Below are 15,094 nucleotides of genomic sequence, written 5' to 3'. Positions count from 1 at the left end.
CGAGATATATTGCCATGCAACTCCCACCGTTTCGTCTCATGACTTGTGCCGTCACTCTCATATTGCCATTGCATGATCGTAAGATAGCTAGCGAGATGTTTCAACGTCATACGCCATGCTAGATCGTTGCACATCCCGGTACACTGCCGGAGGCATTTCTTATAGAGTCATCACCATTTTGAGCTATGAGTAAATAGAAGTGTGATGATCATCATTATTAGAGCATTGTCCCATGTTAGGAAATAAATAAAAAAGAGGCCAAAGTGCCCAAATAAAAAATAAAAAAGGAGAGAAAAGAAAAAAAAACAGGCCTAAGAGCCCAAATAATTATAAAAAAAGAGAGAGAAAAAGAGAGAAGGGACAATGCTACTATCTTTTTCCACACTTGTGCTTCATAATAGCACCATGTTCTTCATGATTGAGAGCTTCTTGCTTTGTCACTACCATATGCTAGTGCGAATCTTCATTATATAACTTGGCTTGTATATTCAAGTGATGGGCTTCCTCAAAGTTGCCCTAGGTCTTCGTGAGCAAGCAAGTTGGATGCACACCCACTAGTTTTCCTTTTGAGCTTTCACATACTTATAGCTCTAGTGAATCTCTTGTATGGAAATCCCTACTCATTCACATTGATATCTATAAATGGGCATCTCCATAGCCTTTTGATACGCCGAGTCAATGTGACCATCTCCTCCTTTTTGTGTCACAACCACCACCACACTCCATTCCACCTATAGTGCTATATCCATGGCTCGCGCTCATGTATTGTGTGATAGTTATAAAAAGTTTGAGAAAGTAAGAGTGTGAAAACAATTACTTGGCCAATACCGGGGTTGTGCATGATTTACATTAGTTGTGTTAGGATGATGGAGCATAGCCAGACTATATGATTTTGTAGGGATAACTTTCCTTGGCCTTGTTATTTTGAAAGTTCATGATTACTTTACTAGTTTGCTTGAAGTATTATTGTTTTCATGTCAATAGCAAACTATTGTTTTGAATCTTACGGATCTGAACATTCATGTCACGTGAAATAAGTTGCAAAGGACAACTATGCTAGGTAGCATTCCACATCAAAAATTCATTCTTTATCACTTCCCTACTCGAGGACGAGCAGGAGTTAAGCTTGGGGATGCTTGATACGTCTCCAACGTATCTAAAATTTTTGATGGTTTCATGCTATTATCTTGTCAAACTTTGGATGTTTTGCATGCCTTTTATATATTTTTTGGAACTAACTTATTAACTCAGTGCCAAGTGTGAGTTCCTATTTTTTCCATGTTTTGACCCCTTTCAGAGGAGATTTTGAAACGGAGTCCAAATGGAATAAAATCCCCGAAAAGAATTTTTCCATAACAGAAGAAGATCAAGAGACTTGAGAGCCAAGGCAGGGGGGCCCCAGGAGCCCCACAAGCCCTCACCCCGCAACCAGGGGGGACGCCGCGTCCCACAGGCTTGTGGTCCCCCTGGACCTCCTTTGCCCTAGGGTTTGCGCCTATATATCCCCAAAAATTCCACAAAAAATCAGGAGATCATCGAAAGTACTTTTCCGCCGCCGCAAGCTTCTGTCTCCGTAGGATCTCATGTGGGGCATGTTCTGGTGCCCTGCCAGAGGGGGGATTCGGACACGGAGGGCTTCTTCATCAACACCATGACCTCTCCGATGATGCGTGAGTAGTTCACCAAAGACCTCCGGGTCCATAGCTAGTAACTAGATGGCTTCTTCTCTCTCTTGGATCTTCAATACAAAGTTCTCCATGATCTTCATGGAGATCTATTCGATGTAATCTTCTTTTGCGGTGTGTTTGTCGAGATCCGATGAATTGTGGATTTATGATCAGATTATCTATGAATCTTATTTGAGTTTCTTCTGATCTCTCTTGTGCATGATTTCTTATCCTTGTAATTCTCTTCGAGTTGTGGGTTTTGTCTTGCCAACTAGATCTATGATTCTTGCAATGGGAGAAGTGCTTGGTTTTGGGTTCATACCGTGTGGTGACGTCACCCAATGACAGAAGGGGTAGCAAGACACGCATCGTGTTGTTGCCATCAAGGGTAAAAAGATGGGGTTTTCATCATTGGTTTGAGATTATCCCTCTACATCATGTCATCTTGCTTAAGGCGTTACTCTGTTCGTCATGAACTCAATACACTAGATGCATGCTGGATAGTGGTCGATGTGTGGAGTAATAGTAGTAGATGCAGAAAGTATCGGTCTACTTGTGTCGGACGTGATGCCTATATGTATGATCATTGCCTTAGATATCGTCATGACTTTGCGCGGTTCTATCAATTGCTCAACAATAATTTGTTCACCCACCGTAATACTTGCTATTTTGAGAGAACCCTCTAGTGAAAACTATGGCCCCGAGGGTCTACTCCACACCAAATTTTCAGCCTTACACTTTTTACTTCGTTGCACTTTCCGCCTTTAGATCTCACTTTGCAATCAATCTTGAAGGGATTGACAACCCCTTTGAAGCGTTGGGTGCAAGCTCTTTTGTGTTTGCGTAGGTACTCTTGACTTGTCGAGATTCTCCTACTGGATTGATACCTTGGTTCTCAAACTGAGGGAATACTTACTGCTCCTGTGTTGCATCACTGATGTCAGCTGTGCTTCCCCTTGCAACGGCACCAGAAGAATGCTGCTAGCACTCTCCGGCAATCGAAGCTAGAAGAATATTGTTGACGGCCCACCAGCGCGTGGGATCGTAGCAGTTTTCGAGGGTTGAGTATTCAACCCAAATTTGTTGGTTCGCACGACGGGAGGTGAGAGAATACTCTCAAGTATTAGCACCTGAATATGTCAGATTCAACCACACCTGAAAGATTAGTATCTGCAAGCAAAGTAATAGTAGCAAAGTAGCGAGTAACGATAGTGGCAAGGAACAACAACAGTAGCAAGTAGCAATAGTAGCAAGCGACAGTAGTAGTAACAACAGCAGAGCAAGACAAGTAACATCAGTAGCAACAGTAGTAACAGCAGCAGTAGGACAAACTCGTGGGCAATGGGTCGGTGATTTGTTTGGATGATATTCATCATGCAACAATTATAACACGGAGAGATATGTGGCTAGCTCCCGTTCGTCAATGTGATGTAGGCATGCATTCCGTGTGTCGTCATACGTGCTTAGGGAAAAGAACTTGCATGACATCTATTGTCCATCCCTCCCGTGACTGCGGGGTCCAAAAGGAAACTACGGGATATTAAGGTTCTCCTTTTAATAAAGAACCGGACCAACGCATTAGCACTTGGTGAACACTTGAACTCCTGAAACTATGGTCATCACCGAGAGTGGTTCCGATTATTGTCACTCCGGGGTTGCCGGATCATAACACATAGTAGGTAACTACAACTTGCAAGATCGGATCTAAAACACACATATATTAGTGACAACATAATAATTTCAGATCTGAAATCATGGCCCTCGGGCCCTAGTGACAAGCATTAAGCATGGCAAAGTAGTAGCAACATCAATCTCAGAACATAGTGGATACTAGGGATCAATCCCCATCAAAACTAACTCGATTACATGATAGATCTCATCCTACTCATCACCGCCCAGCGAGCCTACGAATATATTACTCACGAACGACGAAGAGCTTCATGGAATTGGAGTGGGAAGAAGGATGATGACGATGTGAACGATTTCCCCTCTCCGGAGCCCAAGACGGACTCCAGATCTACCCTCAAGATGAAGAACAGGTTGTGGCGGCGCCTCCGTATCGTAAACGCGACGAAAACTTCTCTTCTTATTTTTTCTGGGACGAAAGGGAACTTATAGACCTGAGATTGGGGGCGGCAGAGCTGTGTGGGCCCCACAAGTCTACCCACCGCCACCAGGGGGTGGCGGAGCTAGGGTTTGTGGCCCACTGGCCCACCCCCTCAGGTGGAACTTGGCGTAGATATTTTTCATATTTTCCAAAAACGCTCCACGTAAATTTTCAGGACGTTTGGAGAACTTTGATTTCTGCAAAAAATAACACCAAGGCAATTCTGCTGAAAACAGCATGAGTCCAGGTTAGTTCCATTCAAATCATGCAAATTAGAGTCCAAAACAAGGGCAAAAGAGTTTGGAAAAGTAGATACGATGGAGACGTATCAACTCCCCCAAGCTTAAAACCTTGCTTGTCCTCAAGCAACTCAGTTGACAAACTGAGAGAGAAAGAAAAACTTTGACAAACTCTATTTCATCTTGTTGTTGCAACTATGTCTAACTCATAACCAGAATTTCAGCAAGATCACAAGTTAACCACATAAGCAAATGACACAAAGGTCTCACGGTAAGCTAATATCAATGGCATAATCAGCTAACGAGCAAATAATAATGAGTTTCAAATACCAACACTTCAATCAAAACAAGCATGAAGCAATATGAATAGGTGGTATCTCGCTAGCTCTTTCTGAGACCGCAAAACATAAATGCAGAGCACTTTCAAAGATCAAGGGCTGACTAAACATTGTAATTCATAGCAACGAAGATCTAGTCATAGTCATACTCAATATCAATCAAAAGCAAAGCATAAAAATGACAGAGGTGCTCTCTAACTGGTGCTTATATAAGAAGAGGATGACTCAACTGGAAAATAAATAGACAGGCCCTTCGCAGAGGGGAGCATTGATTTGCAGAGGTGCCAGAGCTCAAGCTTTGAAAACAGAGATAATAATTTTGGGTGGCATGCTTTCATTGTCAACGCAATGACCAAGAGTTCTCAATATCTTCCATGCTACTCATGCTATAGGGGTTCCCAAACAGAAAAGTAAAGTTTTAACTCCCCCACCACCAATCAATCACACTCCACGGCTAGCCAAATCCTCGGATACCGTCCATACTAACATCAATCCAGGGGGAGTCTTGTTTTAGAGTTATGTTTTTATTTAAGCGTGGAACTGGGCATTCCAATTACCGGCCCCTTTCTCATGAATGACAGTGAATAAACACATGTCGAGGATAAAACTCCTAGCATGGAAGATACCAATAGCCCCCTGTCACCACATGAGCGGTTCGAGCATGCAAAACAGATTATTTCTTGAAGGTTTAGAGAGTGGCACATGCAAATTTACTTGGAACGGCAGGTAGATACTGCAAATAGGTAGGTATGGTGGACTCTCATGGAAAAACTTTTGGGTTTATGGAAGTGGATGCACAAGCAATATTCCGCTTAGTACAAATGAAGGCTAGCAAAAGACTGGGAAGCGACCAACTAGAGAGCGACAACGGTCATCAAGATGCAATGAGTTTGACTAACATTGAATGCAAGCATGAACAAGATATAAATCACCATGAACACGAACATCATAGAGGCTATGTTGATTTTCTTTCAACTACATGCATGAACATGCGCCAAGTCAAGCCACTTGAAACATTCAAAGGAGAATACCATCCTATCATACTACATCATAGTCATCTCAAAATCTATGTTGGCATTCAAGACAAACCATTATAAGCTCCTAGCTAATTAAGCATGGCATGAGAAACTATGATCTCTAAGTTTTCATTGCAAACATGGTTCTCTCAGAACAAAGCCGAATCTGGGACGACAAGCTAGTCATATTTACAAAAACAAAATAGATAGAGTTCATACCAGCTTTTCAGTCTCTGTCACTTCATCATATATCATCATTATTGCCTTTCACTTGCACGATCGAACAATGTGAACAATAATAAGCGCATTGGACTAAGCTGAATTTGCAGGCAAACACAAAGGAGAAGACAAAGTAATATGGCTCTTTGAAAGCTAAACAGATAAGCATTCAAGAACCAATAAACATTGTAACCAATATCTTCTACCTTGACACAAAGAAAAAGAAAGCTATTTACACGGGAAAGCTCCCAACAAGCAAAACAAGAAAGAAAAATCTTTTTTGGGTTTTCTCAGAAGGACACAAAACAAGAAAAGAAGAAAACAAAAATAAACTAGCATGGATAATACAGTGGCAAAGTGTAAACACCGGCTAACAAAGTGAAAGCATAAGCATGAATGTAAAGTCGGTGAGAACACGTACTCCCCCAAGCTTAGGCTTTTGGCCTAGCTTGGTCTACTCCCATGGTGGGAAATCACCAGCTCCAGGATACTCCGGAGCAGATTGTGGATGCCACTGCTGTGTGAGCTCCTCTGGCTCCCACTGATAAAATGGTGTGTGGTACTCGACTAGCGGCTCGGGCACGGGCGCCTGTGGTTGGGCCAAGCCCAATATGCGTAGATGTCCGAGGGCATAATTGTAACATCCCAGATTTTGGAATTTTAAAATAATTATTAGATTGTTTGTTTGTTTGCTTGAGTGATTGAAACTTGTGTGAAATTTGAAACTTTTTAGAAACTTTTGAATGAGAGGGAATAAAATGACTTTCCCCATCTCCGATGAATTCAAATCCAATCTTTTAAAAGAAAAGAGAGAAGATGACATGACTTCTTCAACTATAAAGAATTTGAATGGAGTTTGCATTTGAATCCTTTCAAAATATTTGCCCTTGCTTCTATATTTTTCTTCCCCGAGAAAAAATGCCCCGTCAAAATTCTTGCACGCAAGAAAGAGCGGAGGAAAATGACCCTCCAAAAACCAGGGCCATTCATTGAAATATTTTGAGGCAAGAAAAAAACCAAAATTTAATTTGAGAAAATAACTGCAAAAATAAATAATGCTTTTAGGGATTTTTTGGAAAAACATTTTTTAAGTTTTTATTTTGGCAGTGGAAAAATGCCAATCATTTAGATTTTATTTTTCTGATAATTTTAGTATATAGAAACTCTATATTCCGAATTGATTTGATTTCCCTTTTATCGTTTTAGTTTCCTAGTTTTGAAAAAGGAAAGAAATCGTGTCTAAATGGAAATAAACGGTGGCCCATTAAGACCTTTCCAAAAACTGGCCCAACAGGTTCTTCTTCTTCCTCTATCTCCTTCCTCACGTGCACACGACCTTCCTTAGCCATGGACACGGAAATCCTCCCTTCCCGATCTCCCTCTCCCTTCCATCCCAGCTCCTCCCGAGCCCCCTATAAGAACCCACCCGGCGTCCTCGTTCCATTTTCCCAAAGAGACGCCACCCTCATCGCCTCTAGCCGGCGGCCACCTCGCCGGAGTAACCCTGCCCCGGTCGAGTCCAGGAGCTCCATGCCGACCTCCCCATGGCCCCTACCCTCGTTGCACCACACCCCTGCGCGCCCCACCCCTCCTCCGCCGATTCCCCACCCCGCCGGTGACCTCCCCACCTCGCCGAAGCAGCTACCTCGCCGGAGTTCTTCCTCTGTGTCACCCATGGTGAGATTCACGAAATCCCGTATTGCAGTTTTTTCAGAAAATTGCAATCTTAGAAATTCATATCTATTAGTCTATAACTCCGAATTAGGTGATTCTTTTTGCGTTGGATCACAAATTTTATGTAGTTCCTGCAGATATATAATTTGTCTATGTTTGGATTTATAAAAATTGAGTTAGATCGGATTTGAATTAAAGGTTGTTTTGCTTATTCCGGGAGTTTAAAAATAGATTTTAATTTGATTCTTTTTGCTGCTTCTTCGTATTGATCATATCATTCAGTAGTTTAAGTTTCATTTTTTTAAAAATATTTTTACTCAGGGTTTTAAGCAAAACAGATTCTGTTTTAGCCTTTTTTGTTTTCTTGCTATTTCTTTTGTATTAATTGTTCTTAATTTGTTTTTTTTTTGTAATTGTGACAAGTTATATTTTGTTTTTTGATATTTACCAGTAACTTTTCAACAACAACAAAATTTTATTTTATTTATTTTTATTTGTTTGCATGGAATCAATTCTAGTTCTATACTAACTTGCGAATTGATTGCATTGCTAGTCTGATTTCCTATTTTGAAAATACTTATAAAATAATATTGTTTTGTAAATTTTACTTCTGTTATCTTAGTTATTTTATATTTTGTTTTCTGTTATTTTTTCTATTTAGTGTTTTATTTTCAGTTAGAACAAAAACTATATAGTGTTTGATGTAGTAGAAGGCTTCCTAGCTTGTTTGAAGTTTTGTTTGGATTTTTATCCGCTCTCTCTTATTGATTTTTGATTGCATCAACTTTTATTGCTGTTTGTTAATTGATTGCTAGAATGATTGCTAGTGTGAGTGCTTATGTGAATACTATGTTTGATTATATAGATTTCATCGGAGAGTGACGAATAGTTCTATCACGTATTTCCCGAGAACGAAAATTCTTCTTCGTCAACATCACCAGGCAAGTCATTTGATCATGTATCACCTATGTTTTATGCATCGTAGTTCTACCATCCTATTGCCAATTGCATGCTGAGTAGGTACTTGGAATTTATGGTTACATATTGTAGTATCATGTGGTAGGCACCCAACAACCCCGTTAATTGGCCCGGGATGACAAATTTCATATTGCTATGCTTGATTAGAGGGGATTCTGGTTGAGAGTTTATCACGAGTGATGCGAGACTACTTTAATAACCAAGACCGGTTAAGTCAAGACTTTTCAAGACCTCGTGATGCAATGCAACTCTGGGTGAAGGACGGTTGATCGGGTCCCTGGAGAAACCAGTGGATGACCCGGGATGCTGGAGACGGCCATGACATCCTGTGGAAAGCTTCACCTAGGCTCAAAGAGACGGACGGATATTTTCAAGACCCAAGGTTTACCTGCACAGCCACAAGTCATTATGGGCTCTGGCTTGGTTGGACAACGCGGCGACACTGGACAGGCGGTGCTAGGAGATGTAGAAGAACGGTAGGATTGGATGGGCACCGACAGGGATTCAGAGGGACCCGTTGAAAGATCATGTTTTGATCAACCGGTCTTCAAACACCCTGAAGTGCGAGGACATACACGGAGGCGATCAAATCTTGTGGGGAACGTGTGCAAAACTCTGCAGAGTACTCAAACCTAATCGATTAGCCGTGTCCACGGTCATGGACAACTTGAGCCAAAGGAACTGAAGTTATCTGAAATTCTCAACACAAATAATAATATTGATGTGGGAATTATTGACAACTCGGGTACGAGAATTGGTTGGCGGAACCATCTCGTTAACAACCAACAATGTAGTAACATTTTGCTTTTAGCCCTCTATTGATGTAGGAGAAAACTTGCTTTTCGCTAAAAACTTATAGCCCCACCTGCCATATATGCATATAGTATAGATGATTACTTTTCACCCCTCTCTTATGTGACTTGCCGGCATATTCAATATGCTGACCTACACGGCTGCAACGTCTTATGTTGCAGATATTTTTCTTCGACGAGTAAGAGTACGATTCAGGGTTACGGTCTACACTCAACTTGCCGTTGGTGTTTATTGGGACTCCACTCACTTGACTGCTTCCGCTGAAATATTTAAGGTATATATCAGTTTTACGCTATTTACATGTGATTGCACTTTGATATATACATTGATGTACTGTGTGTGCCAGCATACTGATCCAGGGATGGCACAGAAACACAGAGGCTTGACTCGTTTTGAGTCGGTCGCTACAGAAATGGTATCAGAGCACATGTTGACTGTAGGACGTGACCCTAGAAACTGGAAATCCCTTAGGGAAGAATCTCTCAAAAAAATTATTTTCAAGAACATCCTTTACTTCTCATCCCTTCTGATTTAATCAAACGTTCTCTCTCACCTCCAATAGTTAGACAATGCCCTTTCCCCTTTGACGACATGAAGGATCAACTGAGTCCCACTTCAAAGTAAAGAGGATTACACCATGCATTGAAGAGTTGAAGCTGCACCAATTGAAGACTCTCAAGACCAGAAGAACTCGAAGACCCTGAAGTGTTCGAATAATTATATGACCATTAGAAGTCCAATCCCCTTTTATATACCCACGTTAGATACGATGATTTGTGAGCCGTCATTGGTGTGTGTTTTCCAATGGCCACAAAGAAAACCTATTCTCAAAAATATTGTTTGTATTGTTTTTATCTCCCTCCCTCTCTTACCCGTCTCATCCCCAAAACCTCAACCCTACCAGATGGAGTATGAAGCTGGACTTGTAGTCTCTGGACCAATGACCCAACTGGAAGCTGAAATATGGATTCAGAACATGGAGAACCACTTCGGGAGCAACTTGATCTCAAGGAAGTATGAAGTGGAACACGCTCTTCAGTACTTTACACAAAGTGCTGCAATCTGGTGGAAAATGCACCATGCCATACAAGGATTTAGTGGAGCAGAAACTTGGGACGAATTCAAGAACACCCTGTTAAGATCCCGTCTCATTCAGAAGTGCTATGATAATCCGATGAAGAAGACTTGTGCATGCAAGATCTGTGGAGAAATAGGACACACCCAGGAAGAACACAAGGATGGATGCACCCATTGTGAAGAAAATCACCCAGCTGAGGAATGCCCAAGTAGTCAGGTGACTTGTTTCCTTTGTGAAGGAACCACCCACTACCCAGCTCAGTGTCACATTTACCCCAAGGTGCAACAAGTTGTCAAGCAGCAGAAAGATGCAGTGAAGGAAACCCTCAAGAAGACGATTCTAGAAGAACCGGTGATGAACGAAAATATTGAAGACCCTGATGGACAAGGTCTGACCAGATTTTTCTCCAATGCATGCTACTCAGGTGGAGAAGAAGGACATTATTCACAGGATTGCACGAAGAGAAGCCAAGAGTATCTGGGAAACTTCCCGACGGAAAAAGTGGAGTTTGATCCACTTGAAATAGAAGAACTGGCCAAAATAAAGGAGTCCGGAAAGAAGAAAAAGTACCCTCGGAAGAGCCAAATCTCTGTAGATATAGACCCGAGTCATGTCAGATGTTACAAGTGTATGGAATTTGGCCACCACGAATACATGTGCTCAGGAAGGAAGCCGGAAACCCAAGGAGCAAAAGCAAACGCTAAGAAACCTCGAGACTTGTCAGAACTCATTTGCTTTCATTGCAAGGAAGCATGACATTTTGCTAGCGATTGTCCACAAAGGAAGAAAGCTAAAAAGGAGTAGTTAAGTTTTGACCGCGGCAATTAGTGTAATCTGAAGAACTCTTGTTTTTTCATGAGATCATGGAGTGAAATTTTTGTAACAGAAGTCCCTGAGATTGTAATAACATCATTAATAAATGGAATTTATTGTCTCATGAGTGCCTATGTTGAAAATGTATGCGTTGTTTCTCTACAAGCAAAAATCTCTGAACATTATGAGGATATGAGAAAATATGGTCTATGCAGGCATGAGTATAATTCATTTAAGTGTGGTAGTAATCAGTAAACCCCACAGGATCCACTGAGTAGGAATGTACCATAACTACCAAGGAGACACATACAATCCCCTGAGTACCTATTTACTGACACCTGCACATGACGACTCTCTACGAGTCATTCCTCAAGGGCCCAGAAACGATCATGACCCTGACAAGTGACCATGATTACCCAAAAATCCTGAAGGACATGATGAAGCACATTCATCTTGAAGGAGATGCAGTCTACAAAGGCTACCCATTCATGGAAAGTGGAGTAGAACTTTGGTATGTGGAAGTACACCTCCACCATGTCAAAGGAGTTTGTCCAAAGACTATGGGGCAATACTTTTTCATTTCTCGTGTACCAAGAGCAACCTTCTTTGATGCTGTTCGTGAAGCTGCCATGGAAGTCATACGTCAGATTGGAGAAATACTTGAAGCAAGACTCCGTCATACCCAGGAATACCTTAGTGAAGTGCATCGGAGATGATGGAGATGAAGCTCATGGCCACCATGATGAAGCAAAAGATGGATGATTTCAAGGAGCACCTCGGAAAGTTCCAGTGGAACTAAAGTACCTACAAGAGAGACAGATGAATAAAGTTGGCAAAAATGCTTGACCATACCGAACAATGTGGATGGCAGCATTTGTAATAAATTACTTTTGAGTTAGAATTTTGAAGAATGTAAGGTTGTAATAAAGGATTGATTATGAAATGAATATGATTTATGGATGAAGCAATACCTTTTATGGTAAACACACCAATGGAAAGTATCCCACAGAATGGAGTGTGTACCAAAAATAAGTCCAAGGATTATTATTATATGATGGTTACCCCAAGAATATGATGGATTGAAACACTATGGAAATTTAAAGGCGGAGTAATTCCAAGTATGCCTGAAACCCATAGACCCTGGGACTAATAAGGATCAAGTACTACCTTTTTGGAGGAAAAACTTGGAAGAAGCTATGATGGATCAACGAACGTTTTCTTAGGAGCATACGAAAGCCAGAGAGTTGTGAAGATACGATAGATGTTTTGTTCAGCTTGCAGAACCAATGGATTATCCGAACTTCGTTTGTGGACAAGAGAAATTCTGCAATGCTTGTGAGGATGCCCAAGTGTTAGAATACGAGATTCACTAAACCTTATACAAGGTAATGATTTCAGTGCGACATGGCTTGGCCACCATGATGACTTACTATTATCATTCTCTTGCTATTCGGAATGGTAAATCTGAGAGACTTACCCATATAGAGAGACGACGTTCTTTGAAGCTTTTGTTTAAGCCTTAGAATGGTATAAGAAAAGCCCATGTACATGGCACTTGTTGTCCCGCGTAGGAAATTTTACGGTGAGGATGAAACCAAGACCCCTCTCTTTGCAGGATAACCACAAATGGTAGACCACCATGAGAACCATCGATATGTTATTTAGAATTGACCACGAGACTGTCAGTTAAGAAGGCCCAGTAACGGAAGAAGCTCATATCAACAGAAGAACCCTCGATTTTGATGGAAACGTTATGAATATAATGAAAGAGCTTCACCAGAGGAGTTAGTATGAAGACTATGAGGAGTTAGATGCCAAAATCCCAGAGGATTGTTAAAATCTTAAGGGACCAGTATCTCTCATTTTAAGTGTGGTAGCATCCCACTTTGCCGGAAGTTGGATTTGTTAGAAGACCCCCAAACCCTAACCTTTCTTTCTAGCCTCTTCGAATCTCGAGGATGAGATTCATTTTAAGTGTGGTAGGTTTGTAACATCCCAAATTTTGGAATGTTAAAATAATTATTAGATTGTTTGTTTGTTTGCTTGAGTGATTGAAACTTGTGTGAAATTTGAAACTTTTCAAAAACTTTTGAATGAGAGGGAATAAAATGACTTTCCCCATCTCCGATGAATTCAAATTCAATCTTTTAAAAGAAAAGAGAGAAGATGACATGACTTCTTCAACTATAAAGAATTTGAACGGAGTTTGCATTTGAATCCTTTCAAAATATTTGCCCTTGCTTCTATATTTTTCTTCCCCGAGAAAATGCCCCGACAAAATTCTTGCACGCAAGAAAGAGCGGAGGAAAATGACCCTCCAAAAACCAGGGCCATTCATTGAAATATTTTGAGCCAAGAAAAAAACCAAAATTTAATTTGAGAAAATAACTGCAAAAAGAAATAATGCTTTTAGGGATTTTTTGGAAAAACAGTTTTTTAAGTTTTTATTTTGGCAGTGGAAAAATGCCCATCATTTAGATTTTATTTTTCTGATAATTTTAGTATATAGAAACTCTATATTCCGAATTGATTTGATTTCCCTTTTATCGTTTTAGTTTCCTAGTTTTGAAAAAGGAAAGAAATCGTGTTTAAATGGAAATAAACGGTGACCCATTAAGACCTTTCCAAAAACTGGCCCAACAGGTTCTCCTTCCTCACGTGCACAAGACCTTCCTTAGCCATGGACACGGAAATCCTCCCTTTCCGATCTCCCTCTCCCTTCCATCCCAGCTCCTCCCGAGCCCCCTATAAGAACCCACCCGGCGTCCTCGTTCCATTTTCCCAAAGAGACGTCACCCTCATCGCCTATAGCCGGCAGCCACCTCGCCGGAGTAACCCTGCCCCGGTCGAGTCCAGGAGCTCCCTGCCGACCTCCCAATGGCCCCTACCCTCGCTGCACCACACCCCTGCGCGCCCCACCCCTCCTCTGCCGATTCCCCACCCCGCCGGCGACCTCCCCACCTCGCCGGAGCAGCTACCTCGCCGGAGTTCTTCCTCTGTGTCACCCATGGTGAGATTCACGAAATCCCGTATTGCAGTTTTTTCAGAAAATTGCAATTTTATAAAATTCATATCTATTAGTCTATAACTCCGAATTAGGTGATTCTTTTTGCATTGGATCACAAATTTTATGTAGTATCGGTAGATATATAATTTGTCTATGTTTGGATTTATAAAAATTGAGTTAGATCAGATTTGAATTAAAGGTTGTTTTGCTTATTCCTGGAGTTTAAAAATAGCTTTTAATTTGATTCTTTTTGCTGCTGCTTCGTATTGATGATATCATTCAGTAGTTTAAGTTTAAATTTTTTTAAAATATTTTTTACTTAGGGTTTTAAGCAAAACAGATTCTGTTTTAGCCTTTTTTGTTTTCTTGCTATTTCTTTTGTATTAATTGTTCTTAATTTGTTTTTTTGTAATTGTGACAAGTTATATTTTGTTTTTTGATATTTACCAGTAACTTTTCAACAACAACAAAATTTTATTTTATTTATTCTTATTTGTTTGCATGGAATCAATTCTCGTTCTATACTAACTTGCGAATTGATTGCATTGCTAGTTTGATTTCCTATTTTGAAAATACTTATAAAATAATATTGTTTTGTAAATTTTACTTCTGTTATATTAGTTATTTTATATATTTTTTCTGTTATTTTTTCTATTTTAGTGTTTTATTTTCAGTTAGAACAAAAACTATATAGTGTTTGATGTAGTAGAAGGCTTCCTAGCTTCTTTGAAGTTTTCTTTGGATTTTTATCCGCTCTCTCTTATTGATTTTTGATTGCATCAACTTTTATTGTTGTTTGTTAATTGATTGCTAGAATGATTGCTAGTGTGAGTGCTTATGTGAATACTATGTTTGATTATATAGATTTCATCGGAGAGTGACGAATAGTTCTATCACGTATTTCCCGAGAACGGAAATTCTTCTTCGTCAACATCACCAGGCAAGTCATATGATCATGTATCACCTATGTTTTATGCATCGTAGTTCTACCATCCTTTGCCCAATTGCATGCTGAGTAGGTACTTGGAAATTATGGTTACATATTGTAGTATCATGTGGTAGGCACCCAACAACCCCGTTAATTGGCCCGGGACGACAAATTTCATATTGCTATGCTTGAGTAGACGGGATTCTGGTTGAGAGTT

The sequence above is a fragment of the Hordeum vulgare genome, chromosome 6H (genome assembly GCF_904849725.1).
Source record: "Hordeum vulgare subsp. vulgare chromosome 6H, MorexV3_pseudomolecules_assembly, whole genome shotgun sequence".
NCBI lineage: Eukaryota > Viridiplantae > Streptophyta > Magnoliopsida > Poales > Poaceae > Hordeum > Hordeum vulgare.
Note: the sequence above shows the minus strand (reverse complement) of the source record.